The following is a 22,046-nucleotide window of genomic DNA, read 5'->3' as shown; positions in this document are numbered from 1 at the left end:
TTTCAGGTGTTAGGGAGCTTTGACCAGGCTACCAAATTAGGACATTCCCAAGGAAGCTTTACTGATAGAAATTGAATACCAAGAAAATTTATATACCACCAGGATTAGATGGATTTTCAGAAGATATACTCTAGACATAAGTGCTACAAGAGAAATAATCAAATCCATCGGCAGCTCTAGATACCTCTATGTTAACATGTCAACTCCAGTAGCACTGCACAACCATTTAATATTATACTGATTTTGCAACAAAGGACTTTTTGTTTTTAACCTTCGTTGATTCTACCAACTTACATCAATAGCAATGTGATTTCACTTTTCACTCTTGTTTACTCTCTGCATTATATGAGTGTATTATTCTGCAGCTTTTATTTAAAGAAATAAAGATACTGCCAAATAAAAGGTAATATGCAAACTTAGGAACTCCTTGACAGTTTTGAAGACTAATTTGCATAAAAGTAGGAAAAGAGTAGCATCACCTCACATCTCACCAACTTGGACATTCTCTTCCAACAGAGAGAGTTTATTTTTTAATTTGATTTGGTGATTCTCATAATTGATTTTTTTTCTATAGAAATGAAAGCCTGGATAAGTAAAGTTACTGCATACAATGTTTAATACTATGACCTTCTACACTTGCAATTGTCTCTCAACTGAAATGCATTTCTTCCAGGTTTATCAAACTTTCCAATGTAGAAGTATGAAAGTTGAATTTTCCATCCATCTCAAAGCTCAAATTCTTGGAGACATTTTAAATCCTGGTTCATGTAACGGTAGCAGACATCTAAATCACAGGATTAGACTTCATAGAAAGGTGTCACATGATGAAAGAAATAATGGGGCTATGTTTACAGGTGGGGTGCCTTTGAATGCTGTGGTTAGAAGCATATTTGAGCCACTGCATAATGGTGTCTGTCCTCCTTTATAAATCCTCCTATCAACCACTGATTGGTGGACCAGAGCCAACTCATCCATCATACATATCAAATTACATAGCGTGGCAACAAAAATGTTCTTTAAAAGCTTAAAATGTCAGGACAGCAGTAGGAAAGTATGGAGAGGACCAGATGAGCAGGTGCGCAGTGCTCAGTTAGACCAGACAGCTTTGTGTTATTTGAATATCTGAAGTACTCGGCATACACTCACAAATCTATGCAGAGTTTTAGCCCAGCTATCACCCAGACAGAATGTGGTAGATTTGGTGACTTCTGTGGGGCACAATCCTCATGTTCTGAACGTCTGTATAACACTACATTCCCTACAGTAAACTGTAAAAAATTATGCCACTTTTCAGAAGAAAGATGTTTCTTTCTTCAGAAAATTCACTATACACTCAAGGATAAAATCCTAAAAATCTGTTTAGTAGAGTTCTGCAGCTACAGGTATCTTGAATAATTTTGAAAGCTATCATGAGGGAGATTCTTCCCCAAGAACAAAAAAAATTATGGCAGATATTTTCTGGCACTTGCTAGACAAACAATAGGCATGTAACTTTAATGAAGTAGCTAAAACACCATAAGATGGCAACTACTTCCTTTACTTCAGAGTAAATATACAACTTCAACTACACATTAACATGTATATGTTATATAGTAACAAACTAATTAAATGAAAAATTCACATGGAAAATAAAAAAAATAGATAGATGGGGTGTTTCTTCTGGACCGAAACACAGCTTTGACAGAAAATGAGACTACAATTGGGAAATAATATTTACAGAAAAATGTTTCCTTTATACTCAAGAAGGATACACATTATTTCACGTCAGCTGAAAAAGTTTATAGTAAATAGTTTAAAGAAAAAATGTGGCTTGAAACTCTCCAGGATAAATCTCTCTCTGATGAGGAATGATCCAGGTTCATTAAACTTCACACAGCACATTCTTCACTGCAAAAACAACACAGAAAAAAAAGAAGAGAAAAAGAGAGTGCATGGAGGGGGGAGAGAAGGGGGAAGGGGAGACTGAGGTTTTTTTAATTCTGGACCAGGATGTAATTCTAAATATAAATTAAGACCAAATAGCACAGCAAAGTTTTCCTTATTCTGCCAGCAGAGGTAGTTTCTTTCCTCCTTGTTATATCAGTATCGTGAGAATACTAAAACAGCAGATGCTTTTCACAGGGTGGAAGTGAAATTAAGAAGACTTGCTTGGCAGCTTAACTGCTGATTAGAAAAAAACTGCTTCAGTTTGTAAAAGATTTTGCTCTGCATGTTAGTGAATCAGCCTCCTTCTAAACTTCACTAAGACCCTTGGTGGCACATAGCTGATAAGCAATCACCACTTTTTTTTTCATTTTTTTCCATAAAGCATTTTTTGTTATGGTACTTATGAGCATATGAGACCGCTAACTCATACAATATTCACCTCACTACTTAATACAAGCTAAAAACAAGCTACAAGTATATTTTGATAATATGGTATATTGTTAGAATAGAGATGTAGCCACATCAGTCAAAAATACATTAGCAGAAATGTTTCTGTCAATCAAAATTCATATGGTAGAAAGATTATAGATATTTTCATTCAGAAGGCATCTTTCCATATCTGTATGCACATCTATAATTATAAAAAAGATTTTTTTTGTATGTGCAATATTTACAACATATATCTGCTTTCATATAGAGACTTTAGTTTCCATTTATTATACTTTAAACTGAAATGTGTCTTATTTAGCAGGAAATCAATTCTCGCCCTTAATTCTATCAGAGTATGAGTTGTCTGCCTAGAAAGCAATATATCAACTGTAAATTTATGGCTCAATACGGATACCAGCCCACAGCTAAAAATTTGCAGATCTATATAACCAAGCACATTAAACAGTCCTCCTGGGTAACGTATAACCAGAAGTAACTCTCATAATTCAGCACACACTATGGGAAGAGCTATTACGACCACGTCTGTTCACCTTTTCTGGTCCAATCCATTTTCAAAAGAAGCTGTGCATATTGTCAACATAATGAATGAAATCACAAGACTCCTCATAAATTTTAAATGTCCTAAGGGCTTTCTTCACCTTCATGTGAAATCTGAGTACTGTATGCTTAAACTGATGTGGTGGGGTTTTTTTAAATTAAATTATGCATTTTGATGAATGTGCCCTTTTATTGGCTACATCAGCGTTCTGTAAAATGCCTGAAAGTGAAAACATTCAGCAATATTCTAGCTGTATTTTTTTAGATTAGTCCTGTTTTACTGTATAATCCCTTCAAACTGCACTGGTTTTCATTACAGTAGAAACTCTTCCCATATATCTTCCATCATGCCTTAGAGATTCTATTATTTATTTTAGTATGAAGAACACTATAAAAAGAAAATATTTTTTAAATGTACCATGAAATTCCTTAAGGAAATGGTTTTTATGTCATTCTAAGAAAATAATATCTGAAATCTAGTAATAGAGAAAGAGCATCGCTTCATTGTAAATACAGGGTAAGAATACCGCATGTCTTCTGTTCTGTCAAATGTAGTAACACAGAATGTATTTTATTCTTTGTAAAGCAAATGTTCCCTAGAATAATCCTTTTATAGAAGGAAGCTTTGCTGGGTTATTTTTATAACTGAACTAGAAAGCAACCAAGTGAGTACGTCAGTGTTGGTCAGAGTTCGGTATATTCAGTAAAACAAAATCTTTGTTCCTATTGTACAGCAGCCTTCAATATTGTGATGACATTCTTTCATCAGTAAATATTTGAGAGGCTAAGAATTTCTAAAGTTAAACCAGTAACTGTAAAAAAGGAATACACTGTGCAATGAAAAGTACAAAACCAGATTTAGTTAAGTTTAGAGACTAAAATTTTCCTCAATACACCTTGCTCCTCTTCTTCAATCATTACCGTTCCCACTAATTTTAACGCAGAGCAGAAAGGTATCATGGCAAGATTTTGTAAACAAATAAAAGTATTAGATACATTATGAATCATTAGTATGAGAAATAAAAAAAGAGCAGCACAGCTGTGGAGTTCTTTGAGGTTTTTGTTCTGTCATTTGGGGAAAAGTATTCTTTGTATGATTCATAATAAACTCTGAAGTTTGATAGGAGAATTTGAAACTGTCATAAAAAACCCTACATAAACCCAATACATCTGCCTACAGGCACATTTCTCACTATAATACAGCAGTGAAGTTTAATTTTGAAAGTACATGAACCTTTCTCCTGCTTTCTTATTTTGCATAGATTTCACAATGGTGGTCTCCACAGGTGCAAGTTGGGAGTATTAGAAATATGGCAGAAGAAACTAAAAATACCTCATACTAAGAGTATCATCACTAAATAATCATGGATATGAAGAAAAATTATCATAGCATTCATTTTTCTCTTCCAGAACTATTTCTTCAAACACATCTTGACATCACTAAGAAACAAATTTAATACTGCATGCAAAGCATGTAGCTTGGAGCTAACAATAATGGAAGACACAATGTGTCATGGTTTAACCCCAGCCAGCAACTAAGCACCACGTAGCCGCTTGCTCACATCCCCCCCTCAAGCAGTATGGGTGAAGAGAACTGGAAGAATGAAAGTGAGAAACCTTGTGTGTTGAGATAAGAGCAGTTTAATGGGTAAAGCAAAAGCTGCACACACAAGCAAAGCAAAACAAGGAATTCATTCACCACTTCCCATGGGCAGGCAGGTGTTCAGCCATCCCCATGAAAGCAGGGCTCCATCACGTGTCACGGTGACTTGGGAAGACAAACGCCATCACTCCGAACGTCCCTCCCCTCCTTCTTCTTCCCCAGCTTGATATGCTGAGCATGATGTCATATGGTATGGAATATCCCTTTTGGTCAGTTGGGGTAAGCTGTCCCAGCAGTGTCCCCTCCCAACTCACTGAGCACCCCAGCCTCCTCGCTGGTGGGGTGGGGTGAGAAGCAGAAAAGGCCTTGGCTCTGTGTCAGCACTGCTCAGCAGGAACGAAAACATCCCTGGGTTATCAACTCTGTTTTCAGCACAAATCCCAAACACAGCCCCATACCAGCTACTGTGAAGAAAATTAACTCCATCCCAGCCAAAACCAGCACACAATGTTATTGTCAGAACTCAACATCTGGTCTATGGATACCTTCCTACAGTACATAAAGCATAGAAACTGGAGATCATCCTTGAGTATTTCTCATTTTGCTACAGTATCTATGCAAATTAAGGTGAATTTTGAGTAAGAAATACACACTCTTCACATAACTGACAACTTCTTGGTTTAGAAAAGTGAATCTGGAGAGATTCTTCAATTCTAACCGATGCTCTGAAGACTGTGCTCAGACTCCCATGCACCCCAATCTGGATTCTACATACAGAGCTACTGAAACATGCAACACTGCCACAATTTTCAGCTAAATCCAAAATCCAACGTTGAAACCAAATACTCAGATGCATGGATTTGTGATAGTCCCTGGATGAAGAACAAAAAAAACCTGGTAATTTTTGCAGTTTGTTGCCACAGGAAGTTGTAGGAGAGGTAACATTTAGCAGGGATCACCTGTCCCTGAATTTGTTTAGTTTTAAAAAGATGCTGGACAGATTCAGGCACTACATCAATGGAAATAAGCATATCCAATGGCTGTCAATGCTGAAGAACTACAAGGGGAATTGATCACCGATTGGGAAACCACATGACACTTGCTACCAATATGATTAATGCTATTTCTTGGTAATGTTGGGTTTTTTTCAAGTAAAATGTCGGTCAGGTAGTTTTAAAATCTATACAACACAATGTCCTTACAATTATTTACCATATTTAATGGAACACAAGCCTTATGTAACACTGATGTCTCCATAAATTCTTATCAGTAATTTCATGAAGTTTTTCAACTTTCTTTCATCAATTGGCATTCAATTTATCATTCCTCATGCTCACTTCACAGGTCTATACTGCACTTTCCAATAGCCTGCCCTATTTAAATGTCCAAAAACTTTAGCTTAAAAATCTGAATGATTATTATTGCCTGTTACTTTCAGTAAAGCTTATCAAATAGGAAACAGTTATAACATGGTGCTTAGTAGATTTACAACCAGGTTGGTTATTAATCGGGACAGGTAGCGTGAGAAATGAAAGGAACACGAAGAAAGAAGAAGAAATTAAAAGTCATTATCTGCTCTGACCAATTCAAAGATAATTGATTATCCTAATAACCTCAATCACTTCTGAAACTGTGCCATTCACCATGTTAAATGTAGGTATCAATAAAGGAACTAAGGGTCTGAAGTTCCCATTACAGTCAATACCATCAACGGAGCCTGCATTTTGATGTCCCACTTCTAATGTGTCTACTTATGTAGAGCTGAATCTCTCTGTTATACTAATAGACCCAGTGTTAATGCAGCATACTATTAGTTGAAGATGGAGTTTGGGACTGTACAATGGCCAAAGTCCCTGTCCAAAACACTATGCTGTTTCAAAGTGCAAGAGCTGAAACAGTAAGTATTTAGTTAAATACACATGTATTTAAATGAAAATATTTCTTTCAATTCATCACCTGTGTGAGAACTTCAGCGTTCTTTTTTAAACCCTTGTCATAAAATACTGCTTGAAAATCCTCTTAGATCAATGTGGTGAGAATCTAATTAAATCAAGTTACTGAACTGTATCCATAAACAGTGGGTTTACTTCTGTCAACTTAGTATCACTAATGCCATCCATAAATTTTGTCATGTTTACAAAGAAACCATGAAAAAGTCACAGTTTCGCTACATAATAAGTTATGCTCTCTTGTGTGACTTTAATGGGCTCTGTTAGGATAACAGCAGCCAGCCAATTTAAAATTTTTCAGGCTTCATTTTGTCAGCATCTGTGATCCAAGAGGTCATTCATTAAATTATGACCTTTTTTCTTCTGTGTGGTTTAACAGACAGAGAGGAAGGAAGGGAAAAAAAAGAAAATATTGATGTAAATACAGGAACAGTAAGGAAGACCCCCAATATCATTTAATTACCTGCAAGTATAACTCATTAACAGATACTTCATCACAACAGGATGAAAATTTGACTCTAACATTGAAGACCATTGTTAGTCAGCTATTACAATCTCACAAAAGGAGGCTCCAAGATATGTGCAGTGAAGAGTAAGAGATATCACCCTGAAATTTAAGATATGAAGTGGAAAATATTTTTTCTGAGCATAAATAAATTGCATGTAAATAATCCTTAAAATTGTATGGTGAATCAAATTCAAATAATCTCATTACTATTTGGTCACCTAGTTTAGGGACAGCAGTGGAAAATTCATATACAAATATATTTTTAATCTAAATTAAAATCCATGGAATTTATTTTGCCCATCATTTATAACAAAATGTCTAAGGATAATTAATAAAAACTCATTTCTGGAAGTGCTCATTTTTCTCCATTGACTACAGAGAAATTCTGGTGAGTAGGCTTGATTTATGATATCTAACTATTAAAACAATAGAGATAATTGGAGTCAGTTTAATGCAGAAACCCCCCTTGAGGCAACGACGAAATCTATGTGGAATTTCTTGAACAATTATTCTCTTGTCCAAAATCAGCATCCCTAGGCATGACAAATTATAAATAAGAATAAAATAATAGCCTAGAGGTTTCATCCTTAAGGCTCCATCAGAGACTCTTCAAATGAAAAAAAAAAAAAAAGTCAAAAGATGCTATGAAGAGATGCTATGAAGTCTGCCCAGCCTGCTTGCTGGGCAGACTTTAACAGATGAACTAGTCTGTTGCAAGCACTGAAAAAGTAAAGTATTAATGTAACCTGTTTGTTTAAGGAAGTCTACAATGATAAAATAAAACAAAACTAGACCAAATCAGAAGTAAAATGAAGATGTCACAACTCCTTCTCTACAATCTCTACTGAATCTCTACTAAAATGCAGGTAGGACCAACAAAAACAGAATAATTTCTTGAGGTGTCGATCCTATAACTTTGTTCTCCATCACAGGCCTGTCCTCAGCTTCCTTGTTTTCTTTCTGAAGTTTCTGTGTTTATTAGGACTGGTTGAAAGTGGCATGATTGACATCCCAAGATTTACACACTCAAATGGAGTGGGGGTTGAAAAGCAGTTCATTCTCCAGTAGCACACCATCTTGGGTAGTACCTTGGTTACAGATGCAATTTAAGCACTAAAACCCATTAACTGGAGACAAACCTAAACATGTTTCTTTAGCATCCCTCTATGTAAATCTCATAATCACATTGGTTGCAGTGCTACAAATTCCCTTCAGCTTATTAGTATCCTCCTGAATAGAACAATTCAAAGACAGTCAGAAAACAACTTGAGAAAAAGATTTCATTTACCTGTAAATACACAAGTCAGAATGATTTTTTTAACAAGTCCTAAATTGAAAAAACCCTCACGTATAGTTCCTGCTCATTACTAAGACACTGAATAATCCCCATATCTGACTAGAAGCTTACCATTCTATGGGGAGGACCTTCAGCTGCTGCACACACACTCTGTACAATCTGATAAACATGGATTTTGTTTTCAAACACAACACTGTGATTCTAGGATCTAAAAATTTTATATACAATATTGACCATATACACATCTATAAATCAACACATTAAAAGAGTGTAAATACCATTTTTTTAATCTTTGATTTTTTCATAAACTGTAAACTAAATACATTTAACATTTTCCCTTTTTCCTATTTTTCATGTCTTCTGATTTTCTGAACTAGTTTAAAATATATATTGGATTTGGACCCTAAGGAGAAAAAGTTGAGAGTAATCTTCTGGGCTTTAGGTTGGAAGAGCAAGAAGGGGATTACAGTCTCTCTTCTCACAGGCAATATGAACCTCATACACTCCAGGGAATTACAACAACAGGGATTCCAAATCCCTTCACAGCCTGGGTTCTCAGCACACCAACCATTGCTTTTGTCCAAAGTCAGCCAGGGAAAGGAGAAAATGACTGACTTTCATAAGGAGCATACACATTTAAGAACTTTTGTGATGGGTGTGAGTGATATGCTGCAGTCATTCTGCTACTACATGCCAACTGTTTCAAAATATGACCTCTGTGTGTCTATAATTAATATTTCCCAAATGGATTATGCAATCTGAAATTAGTCTACAAATATCACATACGTATAATAAGCATTATTAAATTATTATACAAGCCTCTTATTTGCCAGCATGTGTATCATAGATGCTTTTTTTAAAATGATAACCTCGCCAATCTTCATCTGTTAATACTTTTGCTATTACAGTTCACAAATTCCTAGTGTGGCTAATTTTCTTTCTAAGTTAAAGATAATTTTGAATATCAGCTATTCATACTAATTTACCTTTGTTCACCTTTTGCAGTTGGATCAAACTTCCATAGCAATTTCCAAAATAAGTTTATTCTTAGAAAACACATAGGACACCTATCAGGAATTTATGCATATAGGAATCATAATCCCATTCTGTTCTGTTCAATGTGCATGTTTAAAAAAAAGGTTCTTCATGAGATAACATTAAAAGTTGTACAACTTTTATGTTCATGTAGATGAAGCTCATGACAAAAAAGCAGTATTGATGTGTTTTATTTGTTCACTTTGTCAACTGCAAGTATGGGACAAAGAGAAAAATAGTAGAATCTTTCCTAAGCCCATTCCAGTATCAGTGACATTGCTATTAACATATCATAAAGCAGTGGCATAACTGGTAGGTTAGAGATACCAAAATGGATTATTTCTAGCCTGAAGTAATGCTTTGTGCTAATAAGACCAAATGCTCTGTACATGTTGTCTGAACACCAGGGGCTGACATATGTTTGCTAGCCCTGCCGCTACCATCTAGAGAATGTACTCATTGCTGCGATGTAATACCTCACGAGCTTTAGTGAACCGTATACAGCTGCACACAGGAATTGAAACAAGCCACACAGTAGACCTAAATGTAGTTGCTAGCAGAAATTTTTAGAATAGCCCAGGAGGGCTTTTACAAATCAGGACATGAAGAGTCCCTTCAAATTTAAATTTCCCTTGGCACTTAACTGCTGCTGCATTAGCAAATCTTGTGAACTCAAAAACCCTGCTGAGTTGCCTTGCATATAGTTATAGCACCGCTGAAATCCTAAACACAACTGTTAGTCTTTGCAAGCTCTAAATATTTTCAAATGTGACAATTCATTCACATACAGACTTGAGAGATATATTATGTTATACCTCTTCACTAACCACAGGTAAAAGCTGATTAAAACATACATAAAAACAAATATACACAAAAACCTGTTAAGTGTTATAAAGGAGAAAAGTGGAAACTATTTAGAATTAGACAGCTGGAATAATAGTGGCAGATTTTAGAAAAGTGAGAGACAACAGCTACTAAGCTGCAGACCACAGTCCTCCAGTTTTAAGGTAACACAACACAGAATCAACTATCACACTGTCTAAATACTTACATAAACCTCAACCCACTTTACGCATTCACGAACTCCGTAATCTCTTCAACATCAGAAATGGCCACAGGACTGCAAATGAGAACTGACCAGAAGAATAAAATTGGAAGGCCAGCTACTCAAAACTCTCTCAAAGATGACCACTGAGATAAAGCCTCAATAAGGATAGATGAAAAGGGAAATAAAGAGGAGGAAATATTCTATATGAACGTTCTCAGCTGTTTCAATTATCAAGACTAAGAAGCATCTAGACGAAGTTTCAGGTATTAAGATGCACTTCTTTTCTGCTAAATTTGGGTTCAGACATTCAGAGATTTGTTTTGCTAAATCAGGTTTAACTTAACACATTTTCACAACATCGATTTCTCCCAGTAAAGACTCATCCTAACATTACACATTCCCATCACTGTCAGTTTTAAAACATATGAAATGAGGTGCCCTCTCAGTTAAGCGGAGGTACTGCAGTCCTGCTGATGCACAAAAAGCACTGTCTGACCACAACAAGCATAAGGTTTCATGCAGTAAGGGTGACAAGTGTTAACTTAGTTTAAAAATCTAGCTAACATCCAATATTACAGTCCGGATATCATAGGATAACATCAAGTTCAAACATTATCTTAGAAGGTCACAAGAGGCCCATGAAAGATTATTGTTCTCACAACTTCCTGGCTTTGCAAGGTATTTTAAATATGTTATAATAAACATCTGTCAACGATACCAATGGCCCTCTTCAATTCTCAAAGGTGGCATGCCATTCCTATGAAGTAGTGGTTATATTGACCTAGAACAATCTATATTCTTCACAAGTTTTACAAAGAGAGCACAGCTCACAGTGAGGAAAATGTAGTTAACAACAAAGTCAGGATTTCACGTTCTATGGAAGCTATTCCTATTTTAATCAGAAAACTGAAATCATCTCATCATAAGCTGTTTGGAGCAATGAAGCCAAGTCTCTAATACTGTCTCATGGATTCAGCTAAACTATTATCAATTAAGGATACAGACTATAATTTGTAATTAAGTTTTCCTCTTTAATGTTAAATAGATAAGCCTTTGAACTCAAGGAAAGTGCAAACTAATACAAATCTGCTGTAGAAAAAATACTACTGTCAGTGTCCTATAGGACTGAGGAACACACTGTGCATGATCACGCATTTAAATATCTTCCAACAGTATCTCTTTACTAAGGTCAAATTCAGCACCAGTTTAAAAATAGACTGTTCTGAGGGTGAAGGGGGTCTTATGCAGACGCAAACATCACAGCAGGCCTTCTGGGTGTACAGGATGCTATTATCTTTTGCTTGCTGACAATATACTTCCCTTTATATGGCAAGACCACACTTCTCTCATTACAGTTGCCCTAGTTCTTGAAACATCAAAGTTATTGTCCTGAGAATGCCACTAATTTGTCCCTTAAAGCAAACATATAAAACAACGCATAAGAAATACGCTCACTAGGTATCTCCTTTTTGCCTTAAGATAGACACTATTAATTACCCAAACCCTAAATGGCATTATTCTATGGATCTTGGGTTTAAGTGAACCATAATTTTAAGTTTTTACCTCTACCTTTTTCCCTAGTCCAAATTTTTGTTTATATATTATTTTTTACATTTCATAAAGGTAGCCATAAAAGACACCTACGCTACCAGGGAAAATCTGAGTCGAGTGGCTAGAGAGTAGCAGACTAGATCGTTCTGCTCCATACTGGCAGAGGAGACAGGTCAAGTTTGAATCAATTTTAGTTGTATTTATGAAATAAATGAAACAGATTGTTGTAGATTCTTCCTACATCAAGTCATTTAATTACAGCCATGACACTAAAATTTGTAGGTAACCCCTCTCTTTGCTTTCAGTTTTCTATCATATTAAAATTTTTGCCTTCAATTTAGGTGTCTTTTATACTTTATTCCTGATACAGTTCTCTCCAATTTATAGTCAAAATGTTGACCCTGTCCCTTGTGAATGAATCTGGTCAGACTTAATTGAAAATTTAACAAGTGAGCAAACAATTACTTGTGTACTTTTCCAGGCTTCTTTTCCTCACTTGGGAACTGCTCTCCACATACATTTGCAAAGCAATTCCCTTTACTATAGTATGTTAAACATGACCCAATGTTCAGTGGTGTGCATGCAGCCTGCCACCCACCCCACTGATTGTTTCACCATATGCATCTGCCTGAATCTACTCATTGTTTCTGCTTTGGAGAATTTACAATCTCATTATAAAACCTAAATGCAATCTTACCATTCTCTGTATGTTCAGCTATTAACACAACAGGCTTCCAATGCATGACTGAGTCTTTTAGAAGCTGTTGTAAGACAAATATCACAACCACATCTACAGAATAAGAGGTTTTTAGAAACCCCATTTCTGTGCTATAAAACAAATCAAAACCAGCATAATGCATATTCTAAACACTAACTGGTAATGTTAACTTGTACCTTTGAAAGGGTATAGCAATTATATTTCATATCTTAACAGTTCCACTGCTGAAATTCCATTTGATGTAGACAAACAGAGTAATTCAGGTTGGAAGACACGTCTGAGAGTCATCTACTTCAACTGCTGGCCAAAACAGACACAACTGCAAAGCTAGATCAGAGTGTTTGGGCTTTGGTTAGTCAAGTTTTGAATACCTCCAAGGATGGAGGTTTCACAGTCTCTCTGGCTAACGACTTAGCCATTCTAACTGTGCTTTTTTTTTTTTCCCCTTATATCTGGCCAGAATGCCCCTTGCTGCAATTGTGACCACAGTCTCTCATCCCTTTGCTGTGCACCTCTGAGAAGAGCTTGACTCCATTTCTATGTAGCTAATCAACAGAGAGACAGCTGACAATAGCAGTAAGGTCTTCTCTCAGCTGAACAAATATAGATGCATGCATTTAAAGCTAAATTCTGTTCAATTGCACTTTCCAGGAGCAGCTGATTGCATATATAATACTAATGTTACATTCATGAATACAGTCTAATATAATTTCCCTAGAAAATACAGTGATGATAAGGTTAATTATAATTTTAAACCTGATAATTTGCCATTCCCTTGTTTTTGCCTTTGCTAACAGGCTGAAAAAACAGAAAACAAGGCCAAGACTCTGCTTATTAAATGAAAAAATATTCATGTCCGCAATATACTCAGCACAGGTCAAGACCCATGGTTTTTCTTCCAACTTCACCAATTAGATTGGAAATAAATATTTTTGATGTGTAAGCAGAATTCACTTTGTCAGTGTATGCATAGTTCATTGAAAGATTCCTAGAAGTAACATTCTGCAGTTAATATTTATGGTTGCTCATAATACAACTGACTAAACTGGCTTAGGGAAAGTTATTACTAAAAGATATGAAGCCAGCTGTGGCAGTATTTAAACTGTAATTTGTCCAAGAACACACTGTATGAAATATCCCATATAATAAAATATCACCTCAGTATTTCCCAGATTGTACACAAAATAAAAGCAGCCTAACTGCACGAAAGGCTAAAATGTATTTAGACATCTTTCTGCGTACTCAAAAACTACAGAACCAATTTCATTTGTTTAATAGCTTATGTCCAGAACTTTAAAAATAAATAAAATAAAAATTATCAAGCTTCATTGCTTAAGAAAAATTACTGCATTCTAGGTTTCAAGCATTGCTGAGTCATATTACAACATCCTACATACATTTCTCTGTTAAAGATTTCATACTGTTGCAAGTAACAGAACTTAGCATTGAAATATGCAAGCCTTGATGTCAAGGAACTGTATATCTTTCAAAGAGAATGGTTTCATATTGAGAAGAAAGGGTAAGCTGGTCTCCAGAGTTGTTCTATAGAAAAGATTTTTCATTACTCCCTCTAAGTATAGAACAACTTCTTCATAACAGAAGTTGATACAGCATCTTTAGACCCAAAACGTGTCTTACTCTTGAATCATTCACAATTCAAGTAAAGCAATATGAAAGGTAAGATCTTAATCTAGTAAGAAGTTTATCTGAAACTGAATCTAGTATTTCATCAATTCAGCACTCAGAATTTCATCAGTTCAAGTGGAACCTAAGTTTAAGTACTTTGATACTCATCTTCTTTAGGAATCATAGTTGATGCATTGGCTTCCTCACAAGTCTTTTACCTTCAAGGGAAAGAAATTACTTTCAACAACCTGTCAGTTTACTTTCAGTTTAACAATCTTCTAAAACTCGGAGCTATCAGTTCAGTTCAGCTATCAGTTCAGTTGAGTATATATTCAAAAATTATGGTCCATCTATACTTATCATAATCAAAAGTACACTTGATATTTTTGTGCAAGGATAACCATGTGAATACCCAAGATATTTTTTATCCTATACCATCACAGATGTTCAGTATGAATTTACTTAAGAGGGAGGTGTCTACACTGAACACCCTATAGAGAGTGAGTGTTGGAATTCCCCGTTAGTTGCTGATACAATTGTATTTCCTGCCTCTTCCAGCAATGAGATTGTGTAGACTACTTCACTGACTTGTAAAACCTTTCCTAGCTCTAGGTACCTACAAGCAATGCCAGTCATAAATAACCAGTAATTACTTTTCAGCAGTTGGAAATGTACAGAGAAAAAATATATAAAATATTTCCCTATCAGAGTTGTCAAATTTTCTTAAGGTTAAAGAAAAAAAATGTTTAGGAAAAATATACTGTTACCTTTCTGTACATACATTGCAGCAGGCATTTATATCACCAGATTCTGCCAAAAGCAAAGCAAGTTCCTAGCATTTAAATTATAAATCTTTCAAAAGGTAAATGTGACATTTTTCTAAACCAAGGCAGGTTTCAAGCTCCTTTTGCTCAACATGACCTTCGCAGGGCAGTCAGCCATCACACTGTAAGGCAGAGAGTTACAGGATCAGAGACAGCTTTCCAGCCAATCAAATCAAGGCTGTAATTTCTGCACTATTTCAAGCAGCGGTCCACAAAGACCCAGGATCTCCAAAATACTATGAGTGCCCATCATCAAGAACAGTAGAAAAACCTATTGTATGCTGCTCCCTTTGCCATTGAATAGAGGCAGGCAAAAGTTACTGCATTTGTTACAAAAGAGGGTTTTTTTCCCCCCCTCCTCTTCTTCATAAGCATGATCACTAAAAAGTGAAGTAAAAATATACGCATCAAATGAATAAATAAATTAATTTTGGTTTGAGATTGAAAATTACTGTTAACAGTCCTCCTCCAGCAGAACATAGGTCCTCTTTATGGATTAATTAGCTGGTAACACCTTATCTGATCATTTTACAATTTAAACATCACAACAGAACCAGTTTTTCCTCCCATCTTTCTTGCTTTCCAAAGAATCAGACATATATATATTCAGATGAAACTTCAAATGTAACTTGTTTTTATTATTCACATCCTAATCTGGCTCAGTTGCAACATAACCATAATTCACAGTTATTCCAGTGTAAATACAGATGGTCCAAGAAGTTAAATACTTAAAACACAGAGTACTGATCAATAGATGATCCTGTATGAAACAGTTTTAATCTTGATGCCACTGAATTGGTACTGAGGTTGGTAAGATCATAATTTCTCTCCACTTTCACTAGAATATATTAGTGAAATTTTATGCTAGTTTTCTCAGCAGTAAATTCAACTAAATATCACATACTGTGCATCTGATTTTAATTATTTTTGTCAAGTCCCTTGAAAAGCAAAGACTATATGCAGCAAAAAATCCCAAACACAAGACCAACAGTGAAATACACAGTAATAGTGACTTATAGTTTCTCCAAGTTGTACCCTCAGTCACTAGAGACAATACCTCAGATGAGAACTGATGGAATTATCTTATTAATAGTCATTAAGATTAAACTATTTTCTAACTAATAGGAATTCACATTTTAAATAGAATTTCTGACAACCACACTGATGTCCATAAATTTATTCAAGGGATGCTAACTAGAATAAAAAAAACTGATTCATGTAATGGTCTCCTGTTATTAAATCTCAACATTTGCTTTTAGAGCCAAAATTACTGATTTTATAGCAAGGTTCCAGATCCACTTATATCCAATCAAGTACCTTATGTAGATTTAATAATTTTATCTGACATACAGTGCTGTGATAGAATGACAATTTCTCCTTTTTTAAATACCAATTGGTCACATTCTAGTTCATGTTAGTTTAATGTACGTAAGCTTAATGTTCACTTTTGTCCAATCAGCTTAACTCTATCATCTACGTAGTGGGTTTTAGTAAACTTCCAATGTAGTATTCTAATGGATACTCTAATAAATATGCAATAAGCAGCAATTAGTTTAGTAGCAAGGTACTATCATTAGGCTGACACAATCAGTATCAACCAGAATATGAAGTTCTCGCTGGCACCACTTACAATACAGTAGTCTTCCCGATCAACTAACACCTCTTTCACAAATGGCCCAGGCCATCTAATTGACTTCCACATCATTAACTTCTTAGAAGAGAAAATATATTTATTTTTAATTCTCCAAGTTGCACTTTGACCATTAAAGAAATTGTAAGCCATAACATCCATATATGTTCCTTTTTGGCCAAAAGATTCTAGCCAGACTCTCTCCAGCAATGATTCTTGCAACCAAATCTTGTAAACTTTCCTGCAACAACAACAACTTCTTTCCTCCACAACTGCTCACTTTCTACAGTATCACAATAATTGCCTACTTAAACCTATGCTGAGCACTTCATAATAAAACTTCATAATAAAATTGTGCACGGTATCTGAAAGCTTTATTTAGAAAATGGATTTTACTTACTTTATAAATACAAGATGCAAGACTTTCTTTCACCAACAGTATTAACACACTCACATATAGTATGATATCTACTCTAAGAATAAATAGATTGTAGAGCAGATAATAAAAGTAGAACTATATATTTGATTTTTATCAGGAAAAGACATGAGTGTTTTTTTTCCCAGCTAAAAGAACAGAATAGGAAAAGATTTTCTGAGGTCACTGAGGCACAGAAAGTAAAGTGATTATTTAGCTTCTATGTCAGCACAACCTCCTTTGCAGTGTCCTACCTGCCAGAAGACAGATGACTTGGTACAGAGACCTAAGTACAAACAAAAATAGAATAGAAATTGGAAGACTTAAGAAGGTCAAGCAGAGGTATTCGTAAAAGGTTGTTCAGTATTTTAGTCAGAAGAAGCTCTCTTAAAAATAATGCAAGAACTATTAAATATCCATTCATGCTACATCTATCAGAATATAGTAGAAAGTCTTTTCATAATTACAACAACTGATTCAAATTCAAGGCAGTTCCTTCAATAAGTACCTTCTTCCTGATTTTTATTTTACTAGGCTAGTCTTACTAATGAAATTCCAATTAGTGATGTTTTATGAATAGTATTTATTCACTTTGCACTATTTGAGAACTCTTTCGTTTCCATTAACTGAACAGGACCACATTCCTTCAAAATTTGGATTATTCAGATTTGTGTGAATAGGATGAAGGTTGTTGAACCATCACATAAAATCATCACAGCAACTATCTTTTCCAATTCTCATTTCTGAACAGATGTCAGTGAGGGACACAGCTGCAGAGACAATCTCACGCACAGTACTTTGATTCTTCCTCCAGAATGTTGATTTGCACTGGATTTTTCAGAGCTCAAACACATATAACCTTACACAAAAATACTTAGCAGTTACCAGAAGTAAGGGAATTTGCCGAAAGGCCTGAACATAATCTTATAGTCAGAGGAAGCTGTGACAGAAGCTACTTAGTGTCCTTCATCAGGATAGAAGACAGGAAAAAAGCTTTTTATTTTTAATGTCAAGGAATTTTCTATGTAAAAAGTTGGTTTTGTACTTAAAGCAATTATGTTTCTACATAAGAATTCACAAGAAACTGTAAGAACATCTATTGCCTTATTATTACAGCTGACACTTAAAAACATGTTTTTAAATATACTGCCCATTTTCACTTAGCTATTATAGTTCAAAACTTTAGAAGCATGTTACTATTCAGAATGTACAGAACAAACAGCATTGGTTCTCAATCTTTTTCCAGATTACATTAGTATAGTTATTTTTATTTAACACATAAGCACACATTCTAAATTAGAAATGGAAGGACACCTGGCAATCTACCCAGCAAGTAGGTTCCTGTTCTCAGTGACACCTTGGAGAAAGTGTTCTCTCTATTACAGAAGTAACATAACCCCCAAAGGCTAAAATTAGTATCTGAATATTTACAGCCTCAAAATTTCATCATTCAAAATCTAAAACAACCCTATTTTTACTGTAGTCATTGTTAACTCCTTTGTTAAAAACCTATTAACCAAGTGAAGAACAAAACAACCTCCAAACTTTTATTTATCTAAAAAGCATTTTAGATGTCTGAATTAATACTGTTCATTTCAAAAGCTTACTTAAATTTTGTCATATCGATAAAATACCCATTCTACATACACACACTGATTTTGAAATCTTCTACATGTTGCAACAACATTTTTCTACATTAAGACAGGAATTTTGGAATAAAAAGAGGGTAAGATTTTACATTTAAGAGGCAAGGTTTTCAGTAGAGACAAGCAAAATGAATTCTAGAGCTATGAATCACTCTTTGGCAACATCTTTTTACAACAACGCCTGCATTTGTACACAGTAGAAATCAAATTATGTATAAGTAAGTTGGCAAAAACGTCCATTAATACACAATAGAAGAGCACTGTCTCCATTAGTACCAGGAAGTGCAGTTGCAGCATATATTCCCAAGGACCAGCATGAGCTCCACAGCCCACACTGTGATGCATACTGCTACAGCTACAATGCTGGTGGCACTCAAACTTTACAGAATAAAACCAGCTGGGAGAAGCCCACACATCCTATAACTCATTCTGCAATATTAGATAAAGTTCTTCATAACTGTTGGGATTTACCTCAGCAGAGCTCTTACAAAACAAAAGGCCTGCTTCACCACAAAAGTTATTGAAAGATCAAGGTCTGTCTGGCAAAAATATCCATCCATTTATCTTTTAAAGATGAGCTCATGTGCCACGACTACGTTCTCTCTTTAGACATAAATAAATGCATTTCCAAAATAAAGAAAATAACACACTTTTTTTTTTGCATCTGCTTAATAGTAGTATTATGGAACATGTAATAATGGCAATTATTTAATTTATTGAAAAAATATATTCCTGTTTTGATTTTTAATTTATTATGTCCCAGTAATATAGCAGTATCTACATTAAGCACTCAATCAAGAGATCAAATTCAGGATGATATTAATTTCCCTTAGTTCTGAAGCAACTTAAATTTGTGAGTTCAAAAGTTATACCATGTAACATTGACATCTCTTGATTCTGGTGTCAATAAGGATGAGTTCAAGTTAAAAGGAAAAATGTTAACTTAAAACATTTTCTACAAAGCTGAGGTAAGATTTAACTATTTGTAAAACACTAAACTGCAGGTAAACAAATCATTCTTTGCTACCAACTTATTCTCTCCATTAGTTTTATCTGGATCTAATTTTACACGTTTAAGGACTAATGCCATTCTAGATATTATGTCTAGAATCAGGTATATGCACATGTGTGCACACACAGTGCCTAATTTCACAGCTGTGGTTGTGATGCATAGTTACATCTACATCAGATGCAGAGACAGGGATGACAGAGACACATGACACGTTTCCATAAACATGCAGTCTTCACTTAATACCTTAATCAGGCATAAACACCACCAAGTGCTTGGGGACAGGGTGCTCATTTGCAATCAAAGTCAGCAAATGACAAAAATATATATGTTCATCAAAATCTAGATCGGATGAGAGAAGAAAAATTTTTGGATCTGCAAGCAGTATCACAAGCATAATCACAGGCTGATTGATCCTCTTTTGGGGTGTCCAGGGTCACCAAGACTAACCCATCTCTCTGCTCCAAGGTTCGGCTATTAGCTGTCTTACTTACACTGGACCTTCCCAGTTAGGATCTCAACGATCCCTTTTTAGAGTTGTGATAGAAACAGCACCCATCTGGAATGACACAGTATTTCTGATGGTATGAAGAAAGCAAAGAGCTTGGATGGTCCTGGTCAAGCTGCCATGAAGGAGTATTTGACCTCAGCTCTTGTTGTGCAAAAGACCACCCTCCCACAACCTCATAGGTATTTTCTACTATGACTTGGCAAATAGGAGACAGTGGATCAATGTTAGAGCAGCCAAGTAGGATATGAAAGAAGGTTTACATATCCATCTGCTTATCTCAGTCACACTAACACTTTCTCATCTGAATTTCTGACAGGAACAGAAAAAGCAGCAACTGACGGGGGACTGGCCTTCCCTGTTCATGCCTTGCCTAAATCAGCCAAATCCTCTGAGGACTACCACGTAAAATTCTTGCATATACATAGGATATCTATTCACTAGTGAGTTATAGAAATCATAGGTAAAAAATCAAAATGAAAAGGATGAAAATATTAACCTGTTTACACAATAAAAGCCTCATATACCAAAAGTTAAGTCTCAAACAACTCACATGGGTACCAAATCACATTCAGATACTATATCCTGCAAGTCTTTACCACACCATTAAAAACTTTACATTGCAATAAGCTAGTAGGCCAAAGCTGCTTCTAACAAACCCATATCATGAAGTACTTAACAACTTAAAAATTGTTACTGATATATAAAATATCCTTCAGTATTTTCTTATCAAAACTATTCAATAGATTATTTTTACATTGTTTAACTTCTTTTGTATTATTCTTAAAGTGCTTTTTGAATTCTCTAGTCTGATTATTCAGTGTACTTCCCCAAAGATTAAGAAAAACCTCAGTACAGTGCATAAATACAATGTGACTTCTTCCATGTGGGTGTAAATAAGCTCGATCAATAATAGACAAAATTTTCAAAACATACAAAAACCAAAAAACCCACAGCATCTAAAATATTAGTTATCATGCCCAAACATACAGCAAAGTGAAAGCAATCAATGCAGATGGCTTAGAGGGTACCACAAACCTTCAAGAAGTATAATAAGAATGAAACTATTCATTTTGTTTTCTGATCAGACAACATGCTCATCTTCTGTTCAGTCTATTAATTACTAATCAGTTACATTCACTGTTTTAAACAATCACCAGAGCATGACTTGGGCAGAGGGATGCACACACAGGCAGAATCAAATTTTACAAGCAGTCATTAAGTGACCTGAAATTGGAGTCCTTTTGCAATATTAGGTGTTGCAAACATGAATAAATTCATATTTATAGCTAGACCATTTACAGAAAATTTTGTATGTCAGATAGCAAGACAGATAGTAAAGTAAATTTTAAGTTTCTAACAAAAGATGACTACATGAGAGAGTTTGCTTTAAGAGCTGGTAGTGAAAATTGTCATACAAATTACCACTAGAGTGAAGAGGTAGGCAAAAAAATGGGACAATTAGAAGAGATATATGACAAAAAGGAAACCAGATAATATAGCTTCCAAAGACAGTCCTGTTATAATCTACATATAGTGCATTTCACTAAAAACTAAAACCTTAAGCTTAAACTATCCAAGCATGTAGTATGAGTATGTATTATATCATTGTGTCAGTTATGCACACTTTGACGTTCCATTTCTGTATTGCATTAAGGCTGAAATGGAGTTTCTGTCCTCTTAGTCTTGAGTATTTTCAACAGCGAAACACTGCCACCTTTTGGCTTGATACATAGACCTCCCCATAATTTTTTGTTGGGTTGGGG

The 22,046-nt window shown here is 35.1% G+C and overlaps 1 protein-coding gene across 1 annotated transcript in view; it reads right to left on the bottom strand.

The window, feature by feature from the left end:
* Nucleotides 1–22,046, bottom strand: part of IMMP2L (inner mitochondrial membrane peptidase subunit 2) — a 475,480-nt gene that overhangs the window by 442,507 nt on the left and 10,927 nt on the right. The gene's annotated exons all lie outside the window — the stretch shown is intronic.

This window comes from Balearica regulorum, chromosome 1 (assembly GCF_011004875.1).
Source record: "Balearica regulorum gibbericeps isolate bBalReg1 chromosome 1, bBalReg1.pri, whole genome shotgun sequence".
NCBI classification, from domain to species: domain Eukaryota; kingdom Metazoa; phylum Chordata; class Aves; order Gruiformes; family Gruidae; genus Balearica; species Balearica regulorum.
The sequence above is the reverse complement of the archived record's forward strand: the minus strand, read 5'-3'. Positions and strand labels throughout refer to the sequence as shown.